The sequence below is a fragment of the Castor canadensis genome, chromosome 7 (assembly GCF_047511655.1).
Source record: "Castor canadensis chromosome 7, mCasCan1.hap1v2, whole genome shotgun sequence".
NCBI lineage: Eukaryota > Metazoa > Chordata > Mammalia > Rodentia > Castoridae > Castor > Castor canadensis.
Window position 1 is genome coordinate 64,918,662 of NC_133392.1, and position 21,287 is coordinate 64,939,948.

Here is a 21,287-nt window from a genome sequence, read left to right on the forward strand (position 1 = left end):
TTTCTTCTAGTTGTTTTCTTTTTTTTAAATTTTATTATTCATATGTGCATACAAGGCTTGGATCATTTCTCCCCCCTGCCCCCACCCCCTCCCTTACCACCCACTCTGCCCCCTCCCTCTCCCCCACCCCAATACCCAGCAGAAACTATTTTGCCCTTATCTCTAATTTTGTTGTAGAGAGAGTGTAAGCAATAATAGGAAGGAGCAAGGGGTTTTGCTGGTTGAGGTAAGGATAGCTATACAGGGCATAGTTGTTTTCGATCGTATGATGACATTCATGTATCCTTAATAGGCCTTCACTGGTTACAAGATAAAGTTCAAACCCTGCATTTGAAGTTCTCAGCCTTGCTGGAATGTTAGAGTAACCTCTGGTACTTTTAAAACTATTGAGACCACACTGAACCAGGCCAACTATATCAGAAGTTTTGAGGTAGGATCCAGGTATAGGTATTTTTTTTCCTATTTTTTTTTCATTTTTCTTTTATTATTCATATGTGCATACAAGGCTTGGTTCATTTCTCCCCCCTGCCCCCACCCCCTCCCTTACCACCCACTCTGCCCCCTCCCTCTCCCCCCCTCAATACCCAGCAGAAACTATTTTGCCCTTATTTCTAATTTTGTTGAAGAGAGAGTATAAGCAATAATAGGAAGGAACAAGGGTTTTTGCTGGTTGAGATAAGGATAGCTATACAGGGCATTGACTCACATTGATTTCCTGTGCGTGGGTGTTACCTTCTAGGTTAATTCTTTTTGATCTCACCTTTTCTCTAGTTCCTGGTCCCCTTTTCCTATTGGCCTCAGTTGCTTTAAGGTATCTGATTTAGTTTCTCTGCGTTAAGGGCAACAAATGCTAGCTAGTTTTTTAGGTGTCTTACCTATCCTCACCCCTCCCATGTGTGCTCTCGCTTTTAGCATGTGCTCATAGTCCAATCCCCTTGTTGTGTTTGCCCTTGATCTAATGTCTGCATATGAGGGAGAACATATGATTTTTGGTTTTTTGAGCCAGGCTAACCTCACTCAGAATGATGTTCTCCAATTCCATCCATTTACCAGCGAATGATAACATTTCGTTCTTCTTCATGGCTGCATAAAATTCCATTGTGTATAGATACCACATTTTCTTAATCCATTCGTCAGTGTTGAGGCATCTTGGCTGTTTCCATAACTTGGCTATTGTGAATAGTGCCGCAATAAACATGGATGTGCAGGTGCCTCTGGAGTAACAGTCTTTTGGGTATATCCCCAAGAGTGGTATTGCTGGATCAAATGGTAGATCGATGTCCAGCTTTTTAAGTAGCCTCCAAATTTTTTTCCAGAGTGGTTGTACTAGTCTACATTCCCACCAACAGTGTAAGAGGGTTCCTTTTTCCCCGCATCCTTGCCAACACCTGTTGTTGGTGGTGTTGCTGATGATGGCTATTCTAACAGGGGTGAGGTGGAATCTTAGCGTGGTTTTAATTTGCATTTCCTTTATTGCTAGAGATGGTGAGCATTTTTTCATGTGTTTTCTGGCCATTTGAATTTCTTCTTTTGAGAAAGTTCTGTTTAGTTCACATGCCCATTTCTTTATTGGTTCATTAGTTTTGGGAGAATTTAGTTTTTTAAGTTCCCTGTATATTCTGGTTATCAGTCCTTTGTCTGATGTATAATTGGCAAATATTTTCACCCACTCTGTGGGTGTTCTCTTCAGTTAAGAGACCATTTCTTTTGATGAACAGAAGCTTTTTAGTTTTATGAGGTCCCATTTATCTATGCTATCTCTTAGTTGCTGTGCTGCTCGGGTTTCATTGAGAAAGTTCTTACCTATACCTACTAACTCCAGAGTATTTCCTACTCTTTCTTGTATCAACTTAAGAGTTTGGGGTCTGATATGAAGATCCATGATCCATTTTGAGTTAATCTTGGTATAGGGTGATATACATGGATCTAGTTTCAGTTTTTTGCAGACTGCTAACCAGTTTTCCCAGCAGTTTTTGTTGAAGAGGCTGCTATTTCTCCATCGTATATTTTTAGCTCCTTTGTCAAAGATAAGTTGGTTATAGTTGTGTGGCTTCATATCTGGATCCTCTATTCTGTTCCACTGGTCTTCATGTCTGTTTTTGTGCCAGTACCATGCTGTTTTTATTGCTACTGCTTTGTAATATAGTTTGAAGTCAGGTATTGTGATACCTCCTGCATTGTTCTTTTGACTGAGTATTGCCTTGGCTATTCGTGGCCTCTTGTGTTTCCATATAAATTTAACAGTAGATTTTTCAATCTCTTTAATGAATGTCATTGGAATTTTGATGGGAATTGCATTAAACATGTAGATTACTTTGGGGAGTATCGACATTTTTACTATGTTGATTCTACCAATCCATGAGCATGGGAGATCTCTCCACTTTCTATAGTCTTCCTCAATCTCTTTCTCCAGAAGTGTATAGTTTTCCTTGTAGAGGTCTTTCACATCTTTTGTTAGGTTTACACCTAGGTATTTGATTTTTTTTGAGGCTATTGTAAATGGAATTGTATTCATACATTCTTTTTCCATTTGCTCATTGTTAGTGTATAGAAATGCTAATGATTTTTCTATGTTGATTTTATATCCTGCTACCTTGCTATAGCTATTGATGATGTCTAGAAGCTTCTGAGTAGAGTTTTTTGGGTCTTTAAGGTATAGGATCATGTCATCTGCAAATAGGGATATTTTGACAGTTTCTTTACCTATTTGTATTCCTTTTATTCCTTCTTCTTGCCTAATTGCTCTGGCTAGGAATTCCAGTACTATGTTGAATAGGAGTGGAGATAGTGGGCATCCTTGTCTGGTTCCTGATTTTAGAGGGAATGGTTTCAGTTTTTCTCCGTTAAGTATGATGCTGGCTGTAGGTTTGTCATATATAGCTTTTATAATGTTGAGGAACTTTCCTTCTATTCCTAGTTTTCTTAGAGCTTTTATCATGAAATGATGTTGGATCTTACCAAAGGTTTTTTCTGCATCTATTGAGATGATCAAGTGGTTTTTGTCTTTGCTTCTGTTGATGTGGTTTATTAGATTTATTGATTTTCGTATGTTGAACCACCCCTGCATCCCTGGGATGAAGCCTACTTGGTCGTGGTGAATAATCTTTTTGATGTGTTGCTGAATTCGGTTTGCCATTATTTTGTTGAGGATTTTTGCATCAATGTTCATTAAGGAGATTGGCCTATAGTTCTCCTTTTTGGAGGTGTCTTTGCCTGGTTTTGTGATAAGTGTAATACTGGCTTCATAAAATGTGTTTGGCAGTTTTCCTTCCCTTTCTATTTCGTGGAACAGTTTAAGGAGGGTTGGTATCAGTTCTTCTTTAAAGGTCTTATAGAATTCAGCAGAGAATCCATCAGGTCCTGGACTTTTCTTTTTGGGGAGACTCTTGATTGCTGCTTCAATTTCATTTTGTGTTATGGGTCTATTCAGGTGATTAATTTCCTCTTGGTTCAGTTTTGGATGATCATATGTATCTAGAAATCTGTCCATTTCTTTTAGATTTTCAAATTTATTCGAATATAGGTTCTCGAAGTAGTCTCTGATGATTTCCTGGACTTCCGTGGTGTTTGTTGTTATCTCCCCTTTTGCATTCCTGATTCTACTAATTTGGGTTTTTTTCTCTCCTCATTTTAGTCAGGTTTGCCAGGGGTCTATCGATCTTGTTTATTTTTTCAAAGAACCAACTTTTTGTTTCATTAATTCTTTGTATGGTTTTTTTTGGTTTCTATTTCATTGATTTCAGCTCTTATTTTTATTATTTCTCTCCTTCTATTTGTTTTGGGATTTGCTTGTTCTTGTTTTTCTAGGAGTTTGAGATGTACCATTAGGTCATTGATTTGGGATCTTTCAATCTTTTTAATATATGCACTCATGGCTATAAACTTTCCTCTCAAGACTGCCTTAGCTGTGTCCCATAGGTTCCGGTAGGTTGTGTTTTCATTTTCATTGACTTCCAGGAACTTTTTAATTTCCTCTTTTATTGCATCGATGATCCATTCTTCATTAAGTAATGAGTTATTTAGTTTCCAGCTGTTTGCATGTTTTTTGTCTTTACTTTTGTTGTTGCGTTCTACTTTTACTGCATTGTGGTCAGATAGTATGCACGGTATTATTTCTATTTTCTTATATTTGCTGATGCTTGCTTTGTGCCCTAGGATATGATCTATTTTGGAGAAGGTTCCATGGGCTGCTGAGAAGAATGTATATTGTGTAGAGGTTGGATGAAATGTTCTGTAGACATCTACTAGGTCCACTTGATCTATTGCATATTTTAGATCTTGGATTTCTTTATTGAAGTTTTGTTTGGATGACCTATCTATTGATGATAATGGAGTGTTAAATTCTCCCACAACCACTGTGTTGGCGTTTATATATGCTTTTAGGTCTTTCAGGGTATGTTTGATGAAATTGGGTGCGTTGACATTGGGTGCGTACAGATTGATGATTATTATTTCCTTTTGGTCTATTTCCCCTTTTATTAGTATGGAATGTCCTTCTTTATCTCATTTGATCAATGTAGGTTTGAAGTCTACTTTGTCAGAGATAAGTATTGCTACTTACGCCTGTTTTCGGGGGCCATTGGCTTGGTAAATCTTCTTCCAGCCTTTCATCCTAAGCATATGCTTATTTCTGTCGGTGAGATGAGTCTCCTGTAAGCAACAAATTGTTGGATCTTCTTTTTTAATCCATTTTGTCAAATGGTGTCTTTTGATGGGTGAATTAAGTCCGTTAACATTAAGTGTTAGTACTGATAGGTATGTGGTGATTCCTGCCATTTAGTTGTCTTAGTTGTTTGAAGGTTTGATTGTGTGTACCTAACTTGATGTTACTCTCTACTGTCTTGCTTTTTCTTATCCTGTGGTTTGGTGCTGCCTGCCTTTTCATGGTTAAGTTGGGTGTCACTTTCTGTGTGCAGGATCCCTTGTAGAATCTTTTGTAATGGTGGCTTTGTGGTCACATATTGCTTTAGTTTCTGCTTATCATGGAAGACTTTTATTGCTCCATCTATTTTGAATGATAGCTTTGCTGGGTAGAGTATCCTGGGGTTGAAGTTATTTTCATTCAGTGCCCGGAAGATCTCACCCCATGCTCTTCTTGCTTTTAATGTTTCTGTTGAGAAGTCTGCTGTGATTTTGATGGGTTTACCTTTGTATGTTACTTGTTTTTTCTCTCTTACAGCCTTCAATATTCTTTCCTTAGTTTCTGAACTTGTTGTTTTAATGATGATATGTCGTGGAGTAGTTCTATTTTGATCTGGTCTGTTTGGTGTCCTGGAGGCCTCTTGCATTTGTATGGGAATATCTTTCTCTAGATTTGGGAAATTTTCCGTTATTATTTTGTTGAATATATTACGCATTCCCTTCGCTTGCGCCTCTTCTCCTTCTTCGATGCCCATGATTCTCAAGTTTGGTCTTTTGATGGAGTCATTGAGTTCTTGCATTTTCTTTTCATAGGTCTTGAGTTGTTTAATTAATAGTTCTTCGGTTTTTCCTTTAATTACCATTTCATCTTCAAGTTCTGAGATTCTGTCTTCTGTTTGTTCTATTCTGCTGGATTGGCCTTCCGTTTTGTTTTGCAGTTCTGTTTCATTCTTTTTTCTGAGGTTTTCCATATCCTGGCAGTTTTCTTCTTTATTGTTGTCTATTTTTGTCCTGAGTTCATTTATCCATTTATTCATTGTGTTCTCTCTTTCACTTTGGTGTTTATACAGTGCTTCTATGGTTTCCTTTATTTCTTCTTTTGCTTTTTCAAATTCTCTATTTTTATTGTCTTGGAATTTCTTGAGTGTCTCCTGTACATTTTGGTTGACCCTATCCAGTATCATCTCTATAAAATTCTCATTGAGTACTTGTAGTATGTCTTCTTTTAAATTATTCTTGTGGGCTTCATTGGGTCCTTTGGCATAGTTTATCTTCATTTTGTTGGAGTCTGGATTTGAGTTTCTGTTCTCTTCATTCCTCTCTGGTTCCTGTACTAATTTTTTGCTGTGGGGAAACTGGTTTCCCTGTTTTTTCTGTCTTCCCGTCATTGTCTTTGGTGTTGTTACTGTCCCTGTACTGTGTGTAATTAAGTATTTTCTAGCTTGTAATAATAACAATGGTAATATTTAGAATGGAAGGGTGAGCTGAGATGGAAAGCAAGAAGTTAAAGAAAAGGGAAAAACAAATATACAGACAAGAGGGAGAAAGCAGAACAAGGTATCAGACAAGAGAGTTTCAAAGGTATAAACAGGGAGTGTTAGTGTACTAATCGACAGTAAGCTGAACAGACATTAGAGAGACAGAGAGAGGATTGAAAATCAAAGATAAAAAAATAAAAAATAAGTAAATGAAAATAATATCTATATATAAAAATGAATTAAAATAAAATGGAAAATAGAAAATTAAAAAAAAAAACCAAAAAACTTCCAAGTTTATATGTAATGCAGTTTCAGTCTTAATAATTTGGGTGTCTGTCTCAATCTCCAGTCCTGGAGTTGGTGCCTCAGATGTTGTTCTGTAGTTGTCTCATCAAAGGGGATGCATAAAGTAGAACAAAACTACACACTCACACACACACAGACACACAGACACACACACACACACACACACACACACACACACACACACACACACAAAAAGCCCCACCAAGTGTCCCCAGTTCAAATGCAATACAGTTTCAGTAAGTTTTTCGGCTTGCAGGTGTAATTTGGATGTTCTCTCATCAAAGGTAGGGAGAAAAAGGAAAAAAAGCGTCTGGAGACAGTTCTGAGAGTGGTATCTGCAACTGTGGCTTGCCTGCCTGCTGCTCTCAGCCTGTAGCTGGCGGCGTTATTTATGCAGATCTCTGGGGTGAGCTAGCACTCACCTGGTCCCACAGGCTTTTTTTGCTCAGAGTTCTCCTGTGCGGGAGCCTCTGCTACAGGCTTTCCCCTTTCCAAGCACTGGGAAAGGTGACACTGCCCCTGCCTTGTCAGGCCTGCGTGTTTATTTACAGTTCCTGTGGGAGGTGGGTCTTCCCCCCTCTCCTCTGAAGTTTTCCTCCCACTGCCACTTTCAGAAGCTTTCCTGCTCCTGCTTACTGGGCGGTGCTGCTGCTCCTGCTGGCTGCCATGTTTGTTTACAGCTCACCTGGGAAGTGGGTCTTCCCTTTTCTCACAAGCTTCCCCACTCCTGGTTGCTGGGTGCGCACCCTGCTCCCGCCAGAGGCTCTCCGGCCTGCCCGACTTGTTTATTTACAGTCCCGGGAAGGATTCCCTTCCCCCAATCTTCAGCGCTCAGGGTGCCCCACCCTCTTTCCAGCGTGTCTTAACTGTTCTTACTGCTTATTACTCAGTTTCTCTTTTTTTCCCGGGTGGAGGTCAGTCTGTCCAGGGGGCTATGCTGCTCTGGCCCAGGCTTGTCTGTGGGGCTACCGCAGTACCGCGAAGCTCACCTGGTCCGCGTCTTCCCAAGCCGTATGGGCGCCGGCCACTGGCGGCCCTGGGGGCCCTCCTCGTTTCTCCGTTTAACGTGAAGTGGAGATTCTCTGCGCCGGCTGGAGATGTGGAGGGGTCAAAGTTATGCCTTTTCTCGGTGATTATGCCTGCAAAGTGTGTCTCCAGAGTCTCTCCAAGATTTCACTATAGGAGGGTCGCTTTCTGCTTCCTACCTCTAGCTGCCATCTTGGAATTCTCTCCATCCCTTTGTCTTAACTTGGATCCATTTCACAGCAAATTTCCCTGTCACTTTTCTATCCTCCTTCCAGACCCTCCCTTTTCCTTCCATTATCCAAGACCCAGTGCCCCATTCCTCTCAAGAAACACATTTGTGGAGTCTGTTTCCCTCTCATATCGGCTGTGGGCTTGGCACTATAGCTAGTTTCCAGTCACAGTCACAGAGCTGGAGAAACCTGGGCCCTTGTGGGTCCTTTCAGAATATTTCCACTCCTTCCTTGGCTAATTTTCAATCAAGTCAAGTTTCACTTCTTCCATGAAGCCCACTCATCATCTCCAATGGGCACTGTTCTCCTTTTTCCTCACTCTTCCTGCTTGCCTTCCCTCAGCTAAAAATTCTCCAAAGTGATTTCCAAATCATCTTTATTATTTGCCCTAGCAGTGAGGCCCAGGTAGCAACCTTACAGGTCAGATGTCAGGGACCTCTGTGGAAGAGCATTGGTGGACAAGGTTATGGTAGGGGCTTGCAGTCAGTTTTTTTACTCTGCATAACAGAATCACTAATACTCTAGTAGCTTAAAACAGCCCCCAGGTATTAACTCACAGTTATGTAGGCCTTAAATCCAGTTTGCATAACTGGATTCCTTGCTCAGGATCTCTTTAGGCCAAAACCAAGATGTTGACCAAGCTGGGATCTTCTTGGAGGCTCTGGGAAGAATCCACTTCCAAGTGATTCATGTCATTGGAAGATTCAGTTCCTGCCTGGTTACTGTAGGAATGAAGTCTCTGTCTTCTTCTGACAGTTGGGGGTCACTCTACCTTGTACAAGTTACTCTCAGGCACCACATCTCACCAACAGAAAATGTCCTTTGCACTGAATTCCCCTCAAACTTTAAATTTCTCTGACTTCTTTTTTTTAAGTGGTACTGGGGTTCACACTCAGGGTCTCATGATTGCTAGCCAAACAAACTATCCCATGAGCCATACCCCCAGGTCTTCTCTCTGGTTTCTTTTTCTGCTACCATATGGATCTGCTTTCAAAAATATGATTGCCTTCTTGGGGTTAAACCTATCCAGATAATCTCTGTATCTTAGGTCATCTGACTTGGGTCTTTAATACATCTTGAAAATCCCTTCACAACAGTACCTAGATTAGCATTTGATCAAATAAGCTGGAGACAGGAACCTTGGTGAGTCATCTTTAGAACTCTGACAACAATAGGAGTGATAAAGCAGAAAGCCAGAAAACTGTAAAGAAAGGACCTTTTAGATCCAGTAGACCAAGGCCTTGCAGAGCAAAAGGCATCCTTCAGGATCATCTGGTCCAACTGTTTTCTTTTCCTGTTGGGACATCAATACCCAGAGAGGAAAGGGAATTCATAATTCTTCTTCCACATACCCACCCTGGGCCAGATGCTGTACTAAATGCTTGTGGAGACTATGGCAATAAATAAGACCCAGCATCTTCCCTTCACATTTTATTACCCATGCACCCAAGGGCCACAGAATTTAGTTTTCCTTCAGAAAATAGTCAGCTTATACTTTGTAGATGCTACAGTTGTATCTAGAAAGGGACCTCACAGGTCAAATGTTCCAGTATTTCCTAAAAGTAGAACCAAAGTGGTAGATCATTTGCTTAGCAAGTGTGAAGCCCTGAGTTTGAACCCCAGTACCTCCAAAAAAAGAGAGACTCAATAACTTTACGTGACACATAGAGCAACATTTTAAATTGTAGTCATATATGTATCTTAATGTTATCTACTATTCATGGCAGATATCCCTTGCATTGCAGGGATGGAAAGTTTCCCTTTTTCTCCTTCCCTTTCTTCCTGTCTTCTCCTTGTACTAGTGGATCACCCACCTACTCTGGAAAGAGACCTGGATTCTGACCATGGTTCCTTTGACTTGATAGCTCTTCACCTAAATTCCATGAGTCCCACTTTATCATCAGTTATCATCATTATCTAAGTGAGATAATGTGTGTAAAGTGCTTAACAGAGGGCCCATCATCCGTAAGGATTCGATAGATGTCAGTTATGATTAAATAAGCTCTATTCTGGACCAATGCTCTATTCTGGGATTTCTGGTAAGGAGAGTCAGGTCTTAATTTTCATGGCTTTTCTAGGCAGTGGGGAGCAATGCTTGTAACTCTCATCTCTCCTCCTTCTCTCACCTGCACTTCTGAAGGTCTGGAAAGGTGCCTGAGACCTGGCACTTTCTGGAGAGAGAGCAAGGAAATCAATACAGAGAATGGAAAAGGACCAGAATATGTCACCATAAGGCTATGCCTATGGGAATTCTCTCTTCTTTGGAGAAACCTCAAACATGAATTTAGCACCAGCTGTATGCCCTGCCTTGAGGTTTTCTTCTGAGGACAAGACAATTTCAATGGCCCCTGTTCTGCCTCTACTTCAGGACATCTCCCAAGTCACTCTCATTCTGTGCCTCCCTCACTCTATTAAAGAATTGTTGAAATAGCTCCTCCCTCTGAGAAAAGTTCTTGATTTGTTTGGAGAAGGAAGACAATTCTCAGTTTGCTATGATTAGGATATGGCTTGTCTCCAAGAAATCTGTTGAAATTTGATTCCTAATGTAACAGTGTGGAGAGGTAGTGGGACCTGTTAAGAGACAATTAGGTTGTGGGGACTCCACTCTCAGGAATGAATTAATGTCTTTCTCAAGAGACTAGATGAGGTTTCTTGGGAATGAGTTGGTCTCAGGGAATTAGCGTGGTTACCATGAGGACTTAAGAAAAGTCATACTCAGTGTTTTGGCCTCTTCCACATGTGCTGCCTGTTGTTCTTAAATGTGTTCCTGCCAGGTGATGCCATCTGCCACGTAATGATAAGCATGAGCCCCTCATCAGATGTGGCCATTGGAGCTTGAACCATTCAGCACCCAAAACTATGAGCCCAAACAAACCCTTTTTCCTTATAAAGAATCCAGTTTCAGGCATTTTGTTAAAGCAACACAAAATAGACTAAGACACTATTTACTATTCCAGGTGGCCTTGTCAGAAGAAGCGGAAAGGAGATAGAGTTGGGGTCCTCAGATGGCCAAAGTCCCCTGATGACTTGCAATAGGTGAGAGAGGAGCATTGGAGAGAGGTTGGGAAAGCTCAAAAGTCTTGGTTAAATGGTAAAATGCCCCCAGGCTTACCTCTGAATGTTTAGGAAGCTGCTTAATGTATACCACTGGTGGTAGAAGTTTGAGGCACTGTGACATGCTGCTGTCAAGAACTAAGGTACCTATCTTGTCAACACATGAGGTGGGCACCTGCCAGCAGTGAGCCAAATCATTTTTTCCACCCCTGGCAAAGCATTCAGGGGGCAGAGTCACTGGGTGAAAGGGAATGGTGTGGAGAATAGTTAAACATCTAAAAAAAGTTTTTTTTTTTTGTGGTACTGGGGCTTGAACTCAGGGCCTACACCTTGAGCCGCTCCACCAGCACCTTTTTGTGATGGGTTTTATCGAGATAGGGTCTTAGGAACTATTCGCCCTGCTGGCTTTGAACCACACAGCGATTCTCCTGATCGTTGCCTCCTGAGTAGCTAAGCTTACAGGCATTTTGATGCTGTTTAAATGGTCAGGACAGCCTGTAGAGCTTCACCGACCAACCTGCTGTATTTCTCGCAAGCCTATGGGGAGGTGGGTTGTGAGGCTGTGTGGGTTGGGAGCCTTTCTGGGCCACCTCCTTGCTTAGACAGGGAGTGGAAGCAAGTGACACAAGATGTAAAATACCAGCAATCGCACATAGTGTAGGGACACAGCTTTCAACCCTATGGGTGGAAGAGATGCGTTCGGTATTTCTTGAAGCGTTTGGGGAATGTTAGTTAAGAATTCCACCTGTAGGAATATGTTCAAAGGAAATCACTGGAGAGGTGCACATGCCTGGGCCCCAGAACAGTATCCTCAGTGATCTTATTTTTATAGGTAACAGTAGACATGCTCATTTATTTCTGTAATACTTTTTTTTTTTTGTTCCAGACAATTATCCTATTGAAGGTGACTTCACACAGATGGAACAATGTGGAGACCCAGTCTTGGGCAGGTCACTGTTACAGAGAGGCTTAGGGTCCTGGGTGGTGGCGCATGTACACTTCTTTGCAAACTGTATGCTGCATGGTAGGTGCAGAGAGGTAGAAAAAGTATTACTTGCAGAAAGTCTCTTAAGCTATTAAAGAGAACGTTGTTCTAGAATGGTTTGGCTGGTTTTTCTTTCTTTTCTTTTTTATTTTGGGGGAGGATTCTGGAGATCAAACCAGGGCCTAAACATGAGCTCTACCCCAGACCTCCATCCTCAGCCCACTGGCATTTTTAATAGACTAGAAAGGATGATGCAAAAATTGACAAAGTTTGGCATCCTAAAAGCATATAGTGGGTATGATCTCAATTTTGAAAGCACAGTACATGCTCTCATAAAAAGTCTGTAGAGATATAAATAAAAATCCTAACAGTGTTTGAGTAATGTTGGATTATGAGTGATTTTTATGTTTTGGTTGTTTTTTTGCTTAAAACCCCAACTTCATATGCATAAAGCAGGCAGTTCTTCACAACTGCCTTTCTCTTCATTCAAAGTTTTTTTTTCAAGAGACTTTAATTACTGATATAAAGTAAAACAATTACTTGTTGGTTGGCTGCGAATTGTTAGAAATTAATAAATAGTTTGGAAATTATTTAGTAAATTCTAATTACTTAGCAAAAGTAATTAAAATATTTATAAGCGAACACCCATAAAACACCACCAAGCAAATACATTACTCAATAAATGGTTTAATTAGTATTTCATTACCAAAAATTAATCTCAGTAACCAAACATTACTACAAATTACATGTAGGATGGACAACTTATTTTACTGCTATTAATGATTTCAATTACTTTAGTTTGTGCAAGCCTTATTCCTTCCTGCTTCTCCAGCCCTCCTCCTGCACCCCGGGCCTGCATTAGGGTGCTGGGAGCTGGTCTGACCCATTCCGCAGTGCTGGGAATCCCTGGCACACGGATTAACAATTTCCCTCAACTCATTTCCCTGGCTGTCTAGCTGAAATAGAGGCCCTGGGTGTCGGTTAAATCAGGTGGAATCAGACTCCAGAGGCCAGTGGGCTTCTTATCACAGATATACTCTCCTCTGGAGTCTTCTCAATCACTCGGCTGCAAGCTCGATTCCTCCCCACACCGGTGCCAGGGCTTTTCTGGCACTAGCTTAGATTCCTGGTTCACCTCTCAGGCAGGATGGTGCCTGCTCAGTCATGAAAGGGTATCTTCATGTAGTCTAGAAAAAGAAGTCCTTCCCTCCAGACTGTGCAGTCACACCACAGGGCGGATCTCAGCTCCCACTTGTTCCTTGGTCAGGTTCCCCAAGGAACAGATTCTGAGATTGGGGGGCAGGAGTCATACTGGCGAATGTGCTCAGGGGCCACCCCTGTGCTGGGGTCAGGGAAGCAGGACTGTGCAGAGGGAGAGGCTGAACAGCTCCCACCCCCCCATCGAAGCTCTGGAGCTTCTGATGATCCTTCCAGAATGTCCTAGATTAAGGTGGGACTGGGGAAGGCCTTTGCTGTCTTAAATGACCGACATCAGATGGTGGGGACGATGAGCCTCTCTTCAGCTGAGGACAGCTCCTGGTGAGGAACTCAGCTCCCAGCTGTTAACAGAACCCTCCCTGCAGCTGGAGGGATGTGTGCCTTTCCTGCTGGGAGAAATGCAGGCAACACACCCCAGGCTCCGCTGTAACTACCACATGTCAAGGCCCTTCTGCAGGCAGCCTAAGGGGTGCAGCTTCCTACTGGTGGACTGTTGATGCACAAGTTGTACCAGTGTTCTATTGGGGTTGAGGGAGACTCATTTTTGGCCTTAGGGTGGACCCTTGCTTATGGATCAGCTGGGATTTATGCATAGACCACAAGCTCAATGACAGCAGGTTCACATCTTACTGTGTTCCCAGAATGTAGCACAGTTCATGGCTCCATTACTGTTTGCTGACTGAATATATAATAGTAAAGAAAGTTACCTAAATGTATTCATATAAACTATGACACACTTGCCGAAGGGGAATATAGAATCTGATTCAACTGAGGGGTCAGGAGAAGGTTACCCCCAACAATAGCATTTGAGCAGAGACCCAGGGAATGAGAAAGAATGAAACAGGCAGTTGGGGGCTGGGTGGGGTGCTTCCCAACAGGCATTCACTCACCTTTGTCATTCCCTGTGCATATCTACTGGAAGGAAACCCGAGAGAATCTGAGAAGCCACACTCATTGAATTTCTCCTGTTATCTGTTGCTGAAATAGATCCTTTGTCCTTATCACAGCCCCATCTTGTACAAGATTCATGTATCAGAGAGCTTATTGCTCCCCAGCCTCAGCCTGGGCACAGTAGGATGACTTTGGCTATACCTGGATGTGTTTTCTTTTTTTTTCATTCAGGACCTACACCTTGAGCCATTCCACCAGCTGTTTTTTTTTGTGTTGGGTTTTTTCAAGATAGAGGCTCATGAACTATTTGCCTGGGCTGGCTTTGAACTGCTGGATGTGCTTTCTTGAGGTGTTTCCCAGCTAGAGGTGGAGGTGGGATCACCCTGGGTTGTCCAGGGAGTATCTTGTACCTGCATGCCATGTGTCTTGGGGAACCAAGGCTGGAAACAGCTGGGCTACAATGGTAGCTAACCTTTTCTTTCTGATTTGTCCTGAGCTCCGCCCCCTTCACCCACATCTGCACTCTTCACTGGGGTCTGCTCAGTTCTCCTCCATACCTGTGCAGGTGATCTCCCCTTTCTTCAGTGCTACCTCTCCACTCACAAAGTCCCTCTAGTGCTGGATTCAGTGATTCCAGGCCAGTTGTGTTCAGCTCATTATGGATTTCTGCAGGTCTCAGCTGCCAGTTCTTTTGGGCAAAATCTCTGTTTACTTTAGAAATCCCATGCCTGGCCCAGAGCACAGAGGTTGGAAAAACACTGGAAGGGATGGATGTCAAGCTCTGGACAAAGACCCCTGAATGCCCACCCTCACTACCATGCCCTGGTTGTGGGGGACATCTGCCAGCCTCTCTAGGTGAGCAGTGCTTCAGGCCTGACTCATGCTGGTGGCAGAAGAACCTGGACGGAGAGAGGAAGGTGGAAAGTGCACATTTATTGTGTCTGGGGCTTTGCCTGCCTTGTCCTTAATCAGTCTATAATTAATTAGTTGTCTCTTCCCTAGCTCTGCAAAGCATCATTAATCACTGTGGCAAAAACTGACTGCAGTGCCTTCTGGCTCAGGGGAAATCCCAGCTCCTTGGGTGGGCCCTTCTTGGCTGAGGCACTGGGAGGGCCACAGGGTTACAAGGGCTCCTTTTTCAGGGTCTGTGGGGTGGTGGGGAGCTGAAATGATTGGGAGGAAGGGTGTGATGACTTCCTCTTCCTCCTTGCTTCATTCCAATTTTGTTCATGGTGAAAATGTGCATAGCCCCAGACAAGATACTCACATTCCCAGACTCCCTTGCAGCTAAGGAAGATCATGTGACCCAGTTTAGCTCAAGGGCATAAGCTGAAATCTTCAGGAGGCATTAGGAAATTGTATTAGTTGCTTTTATCATTGCTGTGAGCAAATAACCAATAGAAACAACTTAATGAAAGGAAGATTTATTTTAGCTCATGGTTTCAGAGGGTTCAGTCATGGTTGCTTAGCTCTATGCACTTGAGCATGACATCATGGCAAATGACACCATGTGGCAAAAGAGAGATATCTACTTCCTAGTAGACAGGAAGCAGGAGAGAGAGAGAGAGAGAGAGAGAGAGAGAGAGAGAGAGAGAGAGAGAGAGCAGGTGCAAGGTAAACCCAAGGATCTACCCCCAGTGACCTATTTCCTTCAGCTAGTTCTCACTTCTCAAAAATAGTGTCATCAGCTGAAGATCAAGCATCTAAACATGAACCTAAGAGGGACAATTCACTTCCAAACCATTACCAGAAGTCTTCTTTTCTTGGTAAAGGACAGTGGATGCTGCCAATGCTGCTTCTCTTTCTGCCTGCCTTGAGTAAAGTGCTGGAAGGCTGAAACTGTGGCAGCCATCAGCCTCTATGATGGAAAGATGAAGAGATTTGTAGTAATGCCAGTCCTGACATTGTTGAGCTGGCGAACCAATGCCACTATCCATCCCACTCTATAGTTCTGTCTTGTGAAAAGAATAAATCTCTATATGTTAGGCCACTGTTGTTCAGTATTCTATTCTCTGCAGCTGAACACATTTCTAAAAGGAAAGGAACTTAGCCTAATTTGAGGCTCTCAGGCTTCACTAGCCCCTGGGTGTGAGTGAGGTCATAGTGGTAATATTGACCCAAATGTCACTAGTTCTGCCTCCTCTTAGTCAGGCAGCACCTCCAATTCTTCTTCTCCTCCTGCTTTTTTTTTTTTTTTGGTGGGACTGGGGTTTGAACTCAGAGCTTCATACTTGCAAAGCAGGCACTGTACTGCTTGAACCACATTTCCAGTCTATTTTGTTTTGGTTATTTTGGAGATGGGGGGTCTCACAAACTATTTGTCTAGGCTGGCCTTGAACTATGATCATCCCAATCTTGTGAGCCACTGGTGCCTGGAGAAGTCTTCATTTTTAAAGTCTCATTAACTAGCCCTTTTAGCTACCTGTGCTATTAAGAAAGTATCTGGGTGTGACATTGATATGTCATACTCTTTGTAATGGAGCTCTTAGTAAGGCAAAACTAGGTTTTCTGAACCCCTTGTTCCTTCCTATTATTGCTTATACTCTCTCTACAACAAAATTAGAGATAAGGGCAAAATAGTTTCTGCTGGGTATTGAGGGGGGGAGCGGGAGGGGGTGGAGTGGGTGGTAAGGGAGGGGGTGGGGGCAGGGGGGAGAAATAAACCAAGCCTTGTATGCACATATGAATAATAAAAGAAAAATGAAAAAAAAAAAAAACTAGGTTTTCTGGAAAATAAATAATGTCTCTCTTTTTAACTCATGCAATTGTGATATAAGCAGCCAAACACGTTACTCTGGGAGCCAGGTTCACCAAGGAATGTTCTAAGAAGGTTTTGGTGTGTGGAAATAGTCATGGAGGTGGATATATTTTCATAGGGTCAGGCAGCCTGCTGGAAGAACTGAGCTCAAGACCTTGATTGACCCTTCCCTTTGGGGGTTAAGGTTATTGGAGTGGTTCCCATTAACTGAGTTGGTCCTTTCTGAAGTCCTTGGCAGGAAAGGATAAAAGGACCCCAGAGAGAAACGCACCATCAGGAAACAGGGAGTGGGAATAGATGAACCAGGTTAATATCAGACTTAGAAATTTTTGAGGTGCCTGGTGGGAGAATGAACCTCTTTATAAAGTGCTTGGCTGATCCAGCCTGTGTGTGGAAGGGGTAATTCAACTTTACAGCTTGGGACATTCAACCACCTTGGAGAAACTGGCATCAAGCTGAAACTAACAGCCTTCCCAGAGAAGAGCATTTAACCAAACTGCTCAACTCCAGCTCCCCAACTTGCCTGGTGGGTGGGAGGGGCTGGCCTCTGCTCACACATCTACTGCTTGTGGGGCCACTTCAGAGAAATCACTTACCCTAACAAGCTGACCCTGATTGTCCATCACCTCGAGAAGAGACTGGGCTTAAACATCCTGAATGGAAATCTCCAGCTCCCAAACACCTGTCTGGCAGAGAGGGGCACCACTGATCACTACCCAGCTCAACATATCAACCCTAAGGAGGGTCAGGGACCAGAGAAAGCTCCTACCAGAAGGGACAGCACCCAGATTAGAAACAGGAAGAATGTGCCCAGTGCACTTACTCAACTCAGAGGAAGCCCACTCTTCCTCAGAGGAAGCCCATAACAGGGAAGAAATGCGAACAATAAATATATATACATTTTAATTTTTTTACTTATTTCCTTTTTCCATTCTGCTGAAATTTTAATTTACTTGTCTCTCTTGTCCCACTTTCTTTTCTTCCTGCCTTCTCCTATCTTCTTCCCCTCCCCTCCTTTTCTCCACACTGTCCCTATCTCCTCCACACCAACCACTCACTGAGTAGTCTATTATACCAACTTTACACATTACTCCCTTCCTTCCTATCCTTCTGCAATCCCTGACAATATTACCCTCCTCAACAATGACTTTACATACATTAGGGCCTTATTACCCTGTAGCCCCCACACATCATACTTCTTCTGCCCCTCATTCTACCCCATTCCTGTCTTCTCTTCTATCCCCATCATTTTAATTACCTAAGTATCAATCTCTATGCAAATAACTATTATTTTCCCAATACCCACTATTTATAGATACTACTGCCAAGGGTTTTATATATTATGTAAATAACTGATTTGGCATTGAATCTGTGAATTTGTTAATGTTAACTTATACCTTCAGTTCAGTGAACAGAAACATTACAACAACCCAGCTAACAACTTAGCTAGCATAGAAATTAAATCAAGGGAAAGTTAACAGGTGATTAACCCCTCCAGCCAACTATCCAACAGCACATGAGCAAATCTCAAAATAGAAAACATGGGAAACTATTGATGAATGGATTAAGAAAATGTGGTATTTATATACAATGGAATTTTATATAGCCATGAAGAATGAAATCTTATCATTTGCAAGTAAATGGATGGAACTGGAGAACATCATTCTGAGCAAGGTTAGCCTGGCTAAAAAGACCAAAAATCATATGTTCTCCCTCATATGCGGACATTAGATCAAGGGTAAACACAACAGGGGATTGGATTCTGATCACATGGTAAAGCAAGAACACACAAGGGAGGTATGAGGATAGGTAAGACACCCAAAAAACTAGATAGCATTTGTTGCCTTCAATGCAGAGAAACTAATGCAGATACTTTAAAGCGACAGAGGCCAATAGGAGAAGGGGACCAGGAACTAGATAAAGGTTAGCTCGAGAAGAATTAATTTAGAAGGTAACACACATGTACAGGAAAGCAATGCAAGTTAACTACCTGTATAGCTATCCTTATCTCAACTAGCAAAAACCCTTGGTCCTTCCTATTATTGCTTATACTCCCTCTTCAACAATATCAGAGATAAGGGCAAAATAGTTTCTGCCGGATAGCGAAGGGGTGGGGGGGAGAGGGAGGGGGAGAAATGACCCAAACATTGTATGCACATATGAATAAGAGAAAAAAAGAAAACGTGGGAAATAAAAGAAGGCAGGGGACTATGACTCCTCTAAAGGTTAATAATCATACAATAGAGGATTTGGTGGACAGTGAAGGGGATTTTTTTTCTTTTATTTATATGTGCATAAAATGTTTGGGTCATTTCTCTCCCCTTCCCCCTACCCCCTCCCTCTCCCTCATACCAGGCAGAAACTATTTTACCCTTATCTCTGATTTTGTTGAAGAGGGAGTATAAGCAATAATAGGAAGGACCAAGGGTTTTTGCTAGTTGAGATAAGGATAGCTATACAGGGAGTTGACTTGCATTGCTTTCCTGTACATGTGTGTTACCTTCTAAATTAATTCTTCTCGAGCTAACCTTTGTCTAGTTCCTGGTCCCCTTCTCCTTTGGCCTCTGTCACTTTGAAGTATCTGCATTAGTTTCTCTGCATTGAGGGCAACAAATGCTATCTAGTTTTTTATGTGTCTTACCTATCCTCATACCTCCCTTGTGTGCTCTCACTTTATCATGTAATCAGAGTCCAGTCCCCTTGTTGTGAGTGAAGGGGATTTTTGAAGACCTCAACAATCTTCCTCAGTTGTTGAGGTCAGGAAGAATAATAAGAATGTTTAAGGAGCTTAAAGAGGACCTACAAAAGTAACTCAATGAATCCCTAGAGAATACAGATTTAAAAAATCAAGAAGACACAGAAACAACTAAATGAACTCAAAGAGAATCTCAACAAGCATGGGAACAAAATCAAGGAAATTATAAAAAAAAAGAGATAAGTGAAATAAAGATGGTAGTACAAGATGTGAAACACTACATATGGAAAGTTGCAAAAAAGAAAGAAAGAATCAAACAGAACCCATGGAAACAAAAAGTTCCTTAAGCCAATAAAAAATACAGTTGAAAGTCCTCCAGCACACTATAACAAATAGAAGATAGAATTTCATGGCTCAAAGACAAAATAGATGTTAAAGAAAAACAGACAAAAACTTAGAGAAAAGACTGAAGAGTTGTGAAAGGAACATACAAGAACTCTGTGACTCCATGGAAAGGCCAAGCCTGTGAATCATGGGCATTGAAGAAGGAGAAGAGGTGAAAGTCAAAGATGCAGAAAATATAATCAACAAAATAACAGCAGAAAACTTCCCAAATCTTGAGAAAGAAATGCCCATCCAGGTTCAGGAACCCTTTAGGACACCAAACAGACCTGACCAGGATAGAACCTCTCCACAATATGGTATAGTTAAAACAATTAGCACAGAGCACAAAGAAAGAATATTGAAAGCTGTAAGAGAGAAAAATCAAATAACATATAAAAGTAAACCCATTAAAATAACAGCAGATTTTTCAACAGAAACCTTAAAAGCAAGAAGAGCATGGAGTGAGGTATTTGGAGCACTGAAAGAAAATGATTTCAATCCTAGAATACTTTATCCAGCAGAGTTATTGTTAAAAATTGAAGGAGAAATAAGTAACTTCCATGATAAACAGAAGCTAAAATTATACATGACCACTAAACCAGCACTCCAGAAGATACTCTGAGGAATCCTGCACACAGAAGATGAAAATAAACATAGCCATGGTAGGATGGGAATTTTTAAATCTTGAGAGAAGAATAGACAAGTAATTAGAGAGTAGCATAGAATTAATTGCATGCACACAAATTGCACAATTTATTGCTCCATGATCAGTGGGTCATTGATGAAATAAGGGAGGAAGTAAAAAAATTCCTCAATTTAATGAAAATGAAAGCACAACCAATCAGAACATACAGGAGACAGCAAAGGTTGTACTAAGGGGAAAATTTATAGCCATGCATGCATATTTAAAAATGCAGAAAGATCTCAAATAAATTACTTAAACCTGCATCTCAGACTCCTAGAAAAATAAGAACAAGCTAAACCCAAAACTAGAAGGAGAGAAATAATAAAAATAATGGCTGAGATGAATGAGATAGAGATAAAAAAAACTATTCAAAGAATCAATGAAATAAAAAAGTTGGTTCTTTGGAAAGATGCATAAGATAAAAAAGATACATAAATAAATCTGACTAAAACAAGGAAGGAAAAGACCCAAATTAATAAAATTAGAAATGAAAAAGGGGAGATCACAACAAACACCAACAAGATTCAGGAAATCACTAGGGGATTACTTTGAAACCCTATATTCAAATAAATTGGAAAATCTAGAAGAAATAGATAAATCTCTATAAACATATGACCAATCAAATTGAACCAAGAGGATATAAATCACAAAACTAGATTATAACAAACAACAAAATTGAAGCAGCAATAAAGAGTCTCCCAAAAAAGAAAAGTCCAGGACTGGATTGATTCACTGCTGAATTCTACCAGACCTGAAAAGAACTAATACCAACATTCCTCAAACTTTTCCATGAAATAAAAAGGGAAGGAATACTGCCAAAATTATTCTATGAAGCCAGTATTACACTCATCCCCAAACCAGACAAGAACACAAAAAAGGAGAATTATAGGTCAATCTCTTTATGAACTTAGATGCAAAAATCCTCATTAAAATACT

General features: G+C 41.4%; 1 long non-coding RNA gene across 1 annotated transcript in view; it reads left to right on the plus strand.

Annotated features, from left to right (window-relative positions):
- LOC141424634 (uncharacterized) overlaps positions 1 to 11,834 on the plus strand; it is a 36,291-nt gene extending 24,457 nt beyond the window's left edge. The window contains exons 2-3 of the long non-coding RNA XR_012449507.1: positions 10,639 to 10,717; positions 11,622 to 11,834. This is a non-coding gene — a long non-coding RNA (uncharacterized lncRNA). The remainder of the gene's footprint in view (positions 1 to 10,638; positions 10,718 to 11,621) is intronic.
- The last annotated feature ends 9,453 nt before the right edge of the window (positions 11,835 to 21,287 follow it).